At 46.0% G+C, this 9935-nt stretch overlaps 1 non-coding gene across 1 annotated transcript; it reads right to left on the minus strand.

Moving 5' to 3' along the window:
• Nucleotides 1–9592: 9592 nt before the first annotated feature.
• Trnar-ccu lies at nucleotides 9593–9667 on the minus strand. Its single transcript has one exon. It is a non-coding gene; the product is annotated as a tRNA-Arg (tRNA).
• Nucleotides 9668–9935: the final 268 nt, after the last annotated feature.

The following is a 9935-nucleotide window of genomic DNA, read 5'->3' on the forward strand; positions in this document are numbered from 1 at the left end:
GCCCTTTCAGAGGAACCATCCCAGCATTTGCCTGGAGTGATTTAGGGAAATCACGGAAAACCTAAATCAGGATGGCCGAACGCGAGTCCAGTGTCTAACCACTGCGCCACCTCGCTCGGTCAGAGGCAGTACTTACATGTCACATATAAGATAATTAACAGGCCAGAAGGGCTTTAGTCACAAAATATATTTTTGCCTTCTGCCAGCGGTGTTTCCATTCATTCGTCATGAAGCATGAGGGGACGCAGTTGCTTCATAACGAGTTTCACGTAGTACACAGCTCTCACCATGACTTCGATTACTATCACATGTTCTACTGAAGTCGAGTGAATGTCCTCCGTAACATAACACTCTCTCTATTCACTTACGTCCGTAGCGAGCAGCCCTTCGATAGGTTGACAGCGTAAAAATGAAATGATCACGTGACATTGATGCCCGGGAGGCCCTAATCCGGGGAAGTTCTGTCGCCGGGTTGCAAATCGTATTTCAGGTGTCGCCGCAATGGGCGACTTGCGTGTCGGTGTTCATGAGATGATGACGACGACACCAGTTGGCGGGGGGGGAGAATCTCCAACTCGACCCCCCCGGGAATCGAACCCGGTAGGCAAACACGTTTCCATTCAACTAAGCAGGCGCGGACGGCTGACAGCGTGTGTAGACGCGACCGTCGATGTGGTGTAACGACAAACGGAATTCATCCGATCAGGCGACACGTTTCCAACGATTCACGGTCCAGTCTCGATGATCCCGTACGCACTGCAATCGCGAGTGACGACATCGCTGGGTCAATACGGGAACACGTGGAGTTCGTCTGCCGTAGACCTCCACCTTCATCTACGTGCGCTGCACGGTGTGCTCCGAACACTTTTCTGTACCATCCCTATACACTGTTGTCAAACAGCCGTTACTGTCGTCAAACAGCCGTTTCCAGAATGCTAGTTCTCAGGTTCCGGGCATTAACAGTCTGCGCCTTTGTCAAAGTCGCTTACGTCACTGGGTTTCCCCATTTGCGGTCCGTATCAGCACCAGAATGATTCAGCGTTCGCCTCTGCTCCTTTCCTTACCACGCTGCGCGCCCGAACGCCACCAGGCAGCTTACGATTCCGTGGAGGGCAAAGTTTTCGTAATATTATGGCTCATCAACGCATTTCGGCGTGCTGACTCAGACCGAGCTGCTCCGAGTGGCTGTTCGACTGGTTGTGCTTTCCGACGAGCTACAGGAGGGCAAGTCTCCTCACAAATATACGTAACTGCAGTTGATTTCGGACACCAGCTATAACGTGAGTTATTCCTTAATTTTGCAACTATACCCGTTTTTATTCTTTTGCAAATTTTCGTCAACGAACTTGCTAACGCTGTCGGCTGCACTCCATCAGGATCCTAGTACGCCTCGGTAGTCAAGCGGCAATGTTACCGGTTACCACGCAAGGGGGCCCGGGTTCTATTCCCGGTAGGGAACTGGGTGTTGTTTGTCCTTCATCATCACTGACACGCAAGTCGCCGAAGTGGCGTCAGCTATAAAGACTTGTAGTACCGCGCGCGAACCCCAAAGCGGATATCCCGTCCAATAAATGTCATACGATCATTTCATCAGGATCCTCTCTCACTGCTATTTCGAAAAGCCCCGATCCTTTCGTGTGATTCGCTTTCATGTCTCAGGTGACAAATCGCCTGTTCGACAAGGGGGGTTCCGTAGTTTCTGCCCCGTGGCCACACAAAAAACCTCCCTAGTTAAATCTCGCTTTCTATGTAACATGAAACTTTCAAATGTGATTACTGAGGTAACATAACAAGCAAAACCCAACTACATATCTGACATAGTGCAGTGAGCTCTAAACACCATAACATGTAATCTTGCAATATTTTGTCCCAGTAATCGATCTTCATTAGACGTAGGAGAAAGTCTCCGAAAAAGAGATACTAAAAAAAAAAGTTAATTCTTTTCACGGCTCATTTATGGCAATTAAAACTATATAAATACAATTTTACAGTACACTCACGTTTCTGTAATAGCATCCAACTAAATAATTCAAAGTAAAACAATTAGTTTCGCTATGAATTCACAATTTCAAAAACGTTGTGAGGGCGTCATTTTGGGCTACCCGGCAGAGCAAAGTGACGTACATTTCCTCTTAGCAGAGTTATTCTTTTGTTCTTACTATTAACTTGTTAGTGTAGGCATAAATTACAGCCTTGCCGCAGTGGTAACACTGTTCCCCATCAGACCACAGAAGTTAAGCGCTGTTGCATTTGGCTAGCACTTGGGTGGGAGACCGCCCACAACTGAGGTCCTATTTTACCGAGAAGTAGCGGCTTCGTTCTCATAACCGGCCTGGTGTACAGTGTGCTGACCACATCCCCTCCTTATCCAGTAACGCCTATGCGCTCAGGATGACATGGCGGTCGGTCGGTTCTGTTGGGCTTTCCGAGGCTTGTTCGGACGGAGAGAGAGGAGACTAAGCATAAATTATATCGTAAACATATATTATAGCTTAATGAAGTGTTAGAACTATAGTCCTAAAAATTAACAACATGCATTAGTAAAAAATAAAAAAATTAATAAATTATTTCCAAGAACTTAGTCTTACGAAGCAGTTATAAAAAATAACATTTTATGCTAGTTAGTGTTTAATTTCCAATAGCCTTTTTTACAGAAAGATACGCTATGTTTCAGCAATTGACGAGACATGTAATGGAACAGCGAAAAAACGACGTAGTCCTGTGTGTCATTTTATCCTCTTCAACACGAAATAATGTTTGGTCACAACCTCAAAAAATAACAGTCAGAGTATTGCTACAGATTTAAAGACTATTCTTTATAATATAATTGTGTAACCTTCCGCAGTCAGAGTCAGTCGTTTTTAAATTTTCTGGTTATGGTACCGCGTCATATTGTATAAAAGTACTGCTGGAGAAAACCAACGTTTCGGCCACGGTTGCAGCGGCCTTCTTCTGGGTCTACTGGTGTGTTCTAGCTATGCAGCTTCTCTTATATTCTGTTATTACTGTTCACTGGGCATCCCATTACGTCACAATTTTAAAAAGATAGTTCATTTCATTGGTCACTTAAGGAAGAAGGAGAGGGAACTTTATCTTAATAGGGTGTTGCAGTGGAGGGAGAACGTAACCTCAGTTGTCTATTGGCTCTTGTATTATGTGCCATGATTGGTGGTCATCGGCGAATGAGAAGTTGTCTGCTGTTTACCAACTGCTGGACGTCGGCAGTTACTCGCCGGTAGTGCTCGCGCCTCGTGTTGACAGTGCGGTCTGTTGGGCTCTGATTACTGGCAGCCAAGGTAAGGTCTCCCGCTCATAGTAAATCTTCCACATAAATAATCAACAATGCATAGTTTTAAAGAAGTCTTAATAACTATTGATTTCGTTGATTTCGAAAATGGCTTCCCTCATCTCACCTCGGTAAATGGAAGCAGACAAAGATTAATGGCTTGTGGAAAAAGTGTAGCCGCACAAGCAATGAAGTAAACAGGTGTGATCCTGTCAGCCGCCAAATTAAAAAGAAAAAAAGCTATGTCATTTTACTCTTCTGTGTGATTTTGGTCCACTTACCCATACAGCGTCACAGGAAGATATTCTGTCTTCTGGTCATTAGTTTCGGTAATATAGTAAACGTAAACTGCCTATTAAAATTCCACACTACGATGCTGAGGTATACAGGCGTGGATCAGAAACGCTTTTAAAAAATTTTCATGGACAAGTCCGTCGTAAATGAATGGGTGTCAGCATAAACAGCAGGAACGAAATTTCACTGTTAAACGAGACAGAACACAAAAGTGTACATAGTACATTAAGACCTGTACGAGGAGGAGTGTCCGGCCGGGTTGGCCGTGCGGTTCAAGGCGCTTCAGTCTGGAACCGCGTGACGGCTACGGTCGCAGGTTCGAATGCTGCCTCGGGCATGGATGTGTGGGATGTCCTTAGGTTAGTTAGGTTTAAGTAGTTCTAAGTTCTAGGGGACTGATGACCGCAGATGTTAAGTACCATAGTGCTCAGAGCCATTTGAACCACTTGAGGAGGAGTGCTAGCAGCTAATAAATCGTGAAACGAAAGGGTGAGTGATTGCTGTGCTCCATCATTTTGAAAGTCAGTACACAGTGAGCGCATTCCGCATTCCTAATGGAAGGTAACTTGATTCCGTATTGAGCTACAGTATCTTCCTAGGAAAGCGTTTCCGTCTTACTGCAGTGTCATTATTTATTGCTGTATTCAGACTTCTCTCTGCTCACTGACCTGTTCCTTTGACCAGTTCCTTCAAAGTTGGCGACGTAAACTTACGAATTCAATCTCTGTATTGCAGTATTTTGTTTTGCGCGTATTGTAACTCCCGTATCGTGTCCCATTTAACTTACACGTTCACTAGCATTTAATATTGTCGATCTCTGTCGTACATCTACACTATTTACGACTTTTTTACACGAGTTTGTAAGTGCGTGTAATATCGAAAAAAAAAGTTCGAGAAACGAAATTATCTTCGAGAAATCTGTAAATTTTATGCCAGCCTTTTCTTTTGATATTTACACAAACAAATTTCTTCGGGGCTGTAGTTGCAGACAGGAAAAGGAACTTCCAAAGCTTGTAGCGTAGCAGATCCTCCTATTACGTCAATATCGCAGACGAAAAAGTTACTTATTTACTGCTAAAATACATTACTGTCCATTAAAATTGCTACACCACGACGATGACGTGCTACAGATACAAAATTTAACAGACAGGAAGAAGATGCTGTGATATGCAAATAATTAGCTTTTCAGACCATTCACGCTAGGTTGGCGCCGGTGGCGACACATACAACGTGTTGACATGAGGAAAGTTTCCAACGGATTTCTCAGACATAAACAGCATTTGACAGGCCTCGCCTGGTGAAACGTTGTTATGATGCCTCATGTAAGGAGGAGAAATGCGTACCAGCACGTTTCTGACTTTGATAAACGACGGATTGTAGCCTATCACGATTGCGGTTTATCGTATCGCGACATTGCTGCTCGCATTGGTCGATATCCAATGACTATTAGCAGAATATGGAAACTGTTGGTTCAGGAGGGTAATACGGAACGCCATGCTGGATCCCAACGGCCTCGTATCACTAGCAGTCGAGATGACAGGCATCTTACCCGCATGGCTGTAACGGATCGTGCAGCCACGTCTCGATCCCTGAGTCAACAGATGGGGACGTTTGCAAGACAACAACCATATGCACTAACAGTTCGGCGACGTTTGCAGCAGCATGGACTATCAGCTCGGAAACCATGGCTGCGGTTACCCTTGACGCTGCGTCACAGTCAGGAGCGCCTGCGATGGTGTACTCGACGACGAACCTGGGTGCACGAATGGCAAAACGTCAATTTTTTCGGATGAATCCAGGTTCTGTTTACGGCATCAAGATGGTCGCTTCCGTGTTTGGCGACATCGCGGTGAACACACATTGGAAGCGTGTATTCGTGATGGTATGGAGTGCATTGATTACACGTCTCGGTCACCTCTTGTTCGCATTGACGGCACTTTGAACAGTGGGCGTTACATTTCAGATGTGTTACGACCCGTGGCTCTACCCTTCATTCGATCTCTGCTAAACCTGACATTTCAGCAGGATAATGCACGACCGCATGTTGATGGTCCTGCACGGGCCTTTCTCGATACAGAAAATGTTCGACTGCTGAACTGGCCAGCACATTCTCCAGATCTCTCACCAACTGGAAACGTCTGGTCAATGGTGGCCGAGCAACTGGCTCCTCACAATACGCCAGTCACTACTCTAGATGAACTGTGGTATCGTGTAGAAGTTGCATGGGCAGCTGTACCTGTACACGCCATCCAAGCTCTGTTTGACTCAATGCCCAGGCGTATTATTACGGCCAGAGGTGGTTGTTGGCTCTGAGCACTATGCGACTTAACTTCTGTGGTCATCAGTCGCCTAGAACATAGAACTAATTAAACCTAACTAACCTAAGGACATCACACACATCCATGCCCGAGGCTGGATTCGAACCTGCGACCTTAGCGGTCCCTCCGCTCCAGACTGTAGCGCCTAGAACCGCACGGCCACTCCGGCCGGCTGCGGTTGTTCTGGGTAATGATTTCTCAGGATCTATGCACCCAAATTGCTTGAAAATGTAATAAATCACATGTAAGTCCTAGTGTAATGTATTTGTCCAATTAATACCCGATTATCACATGCATCCTTCCAGGTCTAGCAATTTTAATTGCCAGTAGTGTAAACATTACACCAGTAAGAATGTAGGCCAACTGTGAATGCTATTCTTAGGCACAGAATCAGTTCATTGCTACTCATAAGCAGCTTGAAATCGCACTGACGTCAGTCAAGCGACACGAAGCTGCTTCGAATTGGTGTGTTGTGCGGAATACCGGGAGTCATGCAGGCTACCAGAGATACCGAAAATACCTCAACTGCTATCCTCTCCAGTGGACAATGTCACCTGTGTAGGAGGTACAGGATCTATCACTGCTGGTCCTCTTCACTCTGTCAGTGGCAGCCCTATGGGTCTGTACAGGGTAGACAGGGACTAAAGGGAACCCAGGATATTGCTAGCAACTAGCAGGGAAGATTGAGAAGACCAACCTTGCTCAACGGAGCTCACAGTTTGCAGCATTGTACTCAGATCTGATCGACAACCTGTGATTTTTAGCCGATTGGAAGACTTTAACCAGAAACTTTCAAGGTTATGTGACAAGTTAGGCTGTATTTTCATAGACTTAGCTCTAGGATTCATAACGGTAGCGCCCCCCCCCCCCCCCCCCTTAGTGGACCAGGTGTGCACTACCACATTAGAGGCTGCCACACAGGTAGCTGACTGTGATTAGGATGCACACCAGGTCTCTTTTTATATTTTTTATTGTTATTGTGTTTACCTTAGAAGACTTCCATTTTGCCCAGACAATGATAGATAGCCCTAACATACCCGAAGAATAAGAGCAAGATTCAAATAACTGGTACCTCTAGATGAAATACACTACTGGCCATTAAAATTGCTACACCAACAAGAAATGCAGATCATAAACGAATATTAATTGGACAAATATATTATACTAGAACTGACATGTGATTACATTTTCACGCAATTTGGGTGCATAGATCCTGAGAAATCAGTACCCAGAACAACAACTTCTGGCCGTAATAACGGCCTTGATACGCCCGGGCATTGAGTCAAACACAGCTTGGATGGCGGGTACAGGTACAGCTGTAGTGACTGGAGGGAGTATTGTGACGAGCCAGTTGCTCGGCCACCATTGACCAGACGTTTTCAATTGGTGAGAGATCTGGAGAATGTGCTGGCCAGGCCAGCAGTGGAACATTTTCTGTATCCAGAAAGGCCCGCACAGGACCTGCAACATGCAGTCGTGTATTATTCTGCTGAAATATAGGGTTTCGCACAGATCGAATGAAGTGTACGGGTCGTAACACATCTGAAATGTAACGTCCACTGTTCAAAGTGCCGTCAATGCGAACAAGAAGTGACCGAGACGTACAACCAATGGCACCTCATACCATCACGCCAGATAATACGCCAGTATGGTGATGACGAATACAATTTTCCAATGTGCGTTCACCGCGATGTCGCCAAACACGGATGCGACCATCTCGATGCTGTAAACAGAACCTGGATTCATCCGAAAAATTGACGTTTTGCCATTCCTGCAACCAGGTTCGTCGTTGAGTACACCATCGCAGGCGCTCCTGTCTGTGATGCAGCGTCAAGGGTAACCGTAGCCATGGTCTCTGAGCTGATAGTCCATGCTGCTGCAAACGTCGTCGAACTGTTCGTGCGGATGGTTGTTGCCTTGCAAACGTCGCCATCTGTTGACTCAGGGATCGAGACGTGGCTGCATGATCCGTTACAGCCATGCGGATAAGATGCCTGTCATCTCGACTGCTAGTGATACGAGGCCGTTGGGATCCAGCACGGCGTTCCGTATTATCCTCCTGAACCCACCGATTCCATATTCCGCTAACAGTCATTGAATCGTGACCAACGCGAGCAGCAATGTCGCGATACGATAAGCCGCAATCGCGATACGCTACAATCCGACCTTTATCAAAGTCGGAAACGTGATGGTACGCATTTCTCTTCCTTATACGAGACATCACAACAACGTTTCACCAGGCAACGCCGGTCAACTGCTGTTTGTGTTTGAGAAATCGGTTGGAAACTTTCCTCATGTCAGCACGTTGTATGTGTCGCCACCGTCGCCAAACTTGTGCGAATGCTCTGGCTAATCATTTGCATATCACTGCATCTTCTTCCTGTCGGTTAAATTTCGCGTCTGCAGCACGTCATCTTTGGGGTGTAGCAATTTTAATGGGCAGTAGTGTAATAAGAATCCTAATGATCGACTACTGAAGAATTTGTAACGAAGTCCCACAGTTTGCAGAAGTCGTAAAAAGCACTGGAGCTCACATACGAGGTGTGTGAGAAAAACAGTGTGATGGACAACGCTGTGAGCCATCTGGCAACAGTGTGATGTGCTCCTTGTGTAGACCGTTGTGTTCACCACTTTCAGAGCCTCAGTCCGAGTCTCAGCTCCTTACAGCAATCACGTGATTTCTTTAGAGCGACAACTGTTGTGTTTTTGTTGTGTCTTACGAAAGTGAAACAGCGGACTTGAGGGCAACTTTATGCCATCAAGTTTTGTTCTTAAACTTGGAGAATCCGCGACTGTGTCCTCTGTAAAGTCAGACCTACGAGGAACATTGCTTGTCAAGAGCACAAGTCTCTCTTTGGTATAAATTATTTTTCGAAGGCTGAGAACATGGGTAAGATGAACTTCGCTCAGGGAGATCTTCAAGTTCAAAAATCGATAAAAACATCGAACGTGTGCGTGCTCTCGTGAGACTGTTCCTCCATGACAGCCAAGTGTTTTACAAAGACGTCCTTGAAAGGCTCATGAGAGGGCGAATCGAGTGAGACCGGTTCAAAATGGTTCAAATGGCTCTGAGCACTATGGGACTCAACTTCTGAGGTCATCAGTCCCCTAGAACTTAGAACTGCTTAAATCTAACTAACCTAAGGACATCACTCACATCCATGCCCGAAGCAGGATTCGAACCTACGACCGTAGAGATCTCGCGGTTCCAGACTGTAGCGCCTAGAAGCGCTCGGCCACCTTGGCCGGCGAGTGAGACCGGAAATTACAGACAAATGGATGCTCCATCATGACAACGCCCCATGTCGCACTGCTACTTCCAATGAAGGAACTTTTACATTCAAAAGGCGTACCTGCTGTTCTTCAGCCCCTTATTAACCTTGTCTGAGTCCCTGTGACGTTTTTCTCTTACCGAAATTGAAAAAGGCCTTAAAAGGACGTCATTTTGGGACTCTGAGACACTGAAAACAATGCAACCGACATATTAAAAACCCTACCGGTTGAAGCCTTTCAGCGCTGCTATCAAGGCTGGGAGCGACTTCGTCATTGTATAGCTGCCGACAGGAATTTCTTTGAAGCGGACAATACTGCTGTTCGAAACAAAAATTCTGGTAGATAAAAAATCAGTCTCGTTACTTTTCTCACATACCTCGTAATGCTAGGTACAGGAAACTTCCTGGCAGATTAAAACTGTGTGCCGGACCGAGACTCGAACTCGGGACCTTTGCCTTAGGCGGGCAAGTGCTCTACCAACTGAGCTACCCAAGCACGACTCACGCCCCGTCCTCACAGCTCTACTTCTGCCATCATCTCGTCTCCTACCTTCCAAACTTTACAGAAGCTCTCCTGCGAACCTTACAGAACTATCACTCCTGGAAGAAAGGATATTGCGGAGACTTGGCTTAGCTACAGCATGGGGCAAAGGTCCAGAGTTCGAGGAAGTTTGATATCGGCGCACACTCCGCTGCAGAGTGAAAAATCTCATTCTGGAAACATCCCCCAGGCTGTGGCTAAGCTAGGTCTCCGCAATATCCTTT

Source organism: Schistocerca americana, chromosome 10 (genome assembly GCF_021461395.2).
Source record: "Schistocerca americana isolate TAMUIC-IGC-003095 chromosome 10, iqSchAmer2.1, whole genome shotgun sequence".
Classification (NCBI taxonomy): domain Eukaryota; kingdom Metazoa; phylum Arthropoda; class Insecta; order Orthoptera; family Acrididae; genus Schistocerca; species Schistocerca americana.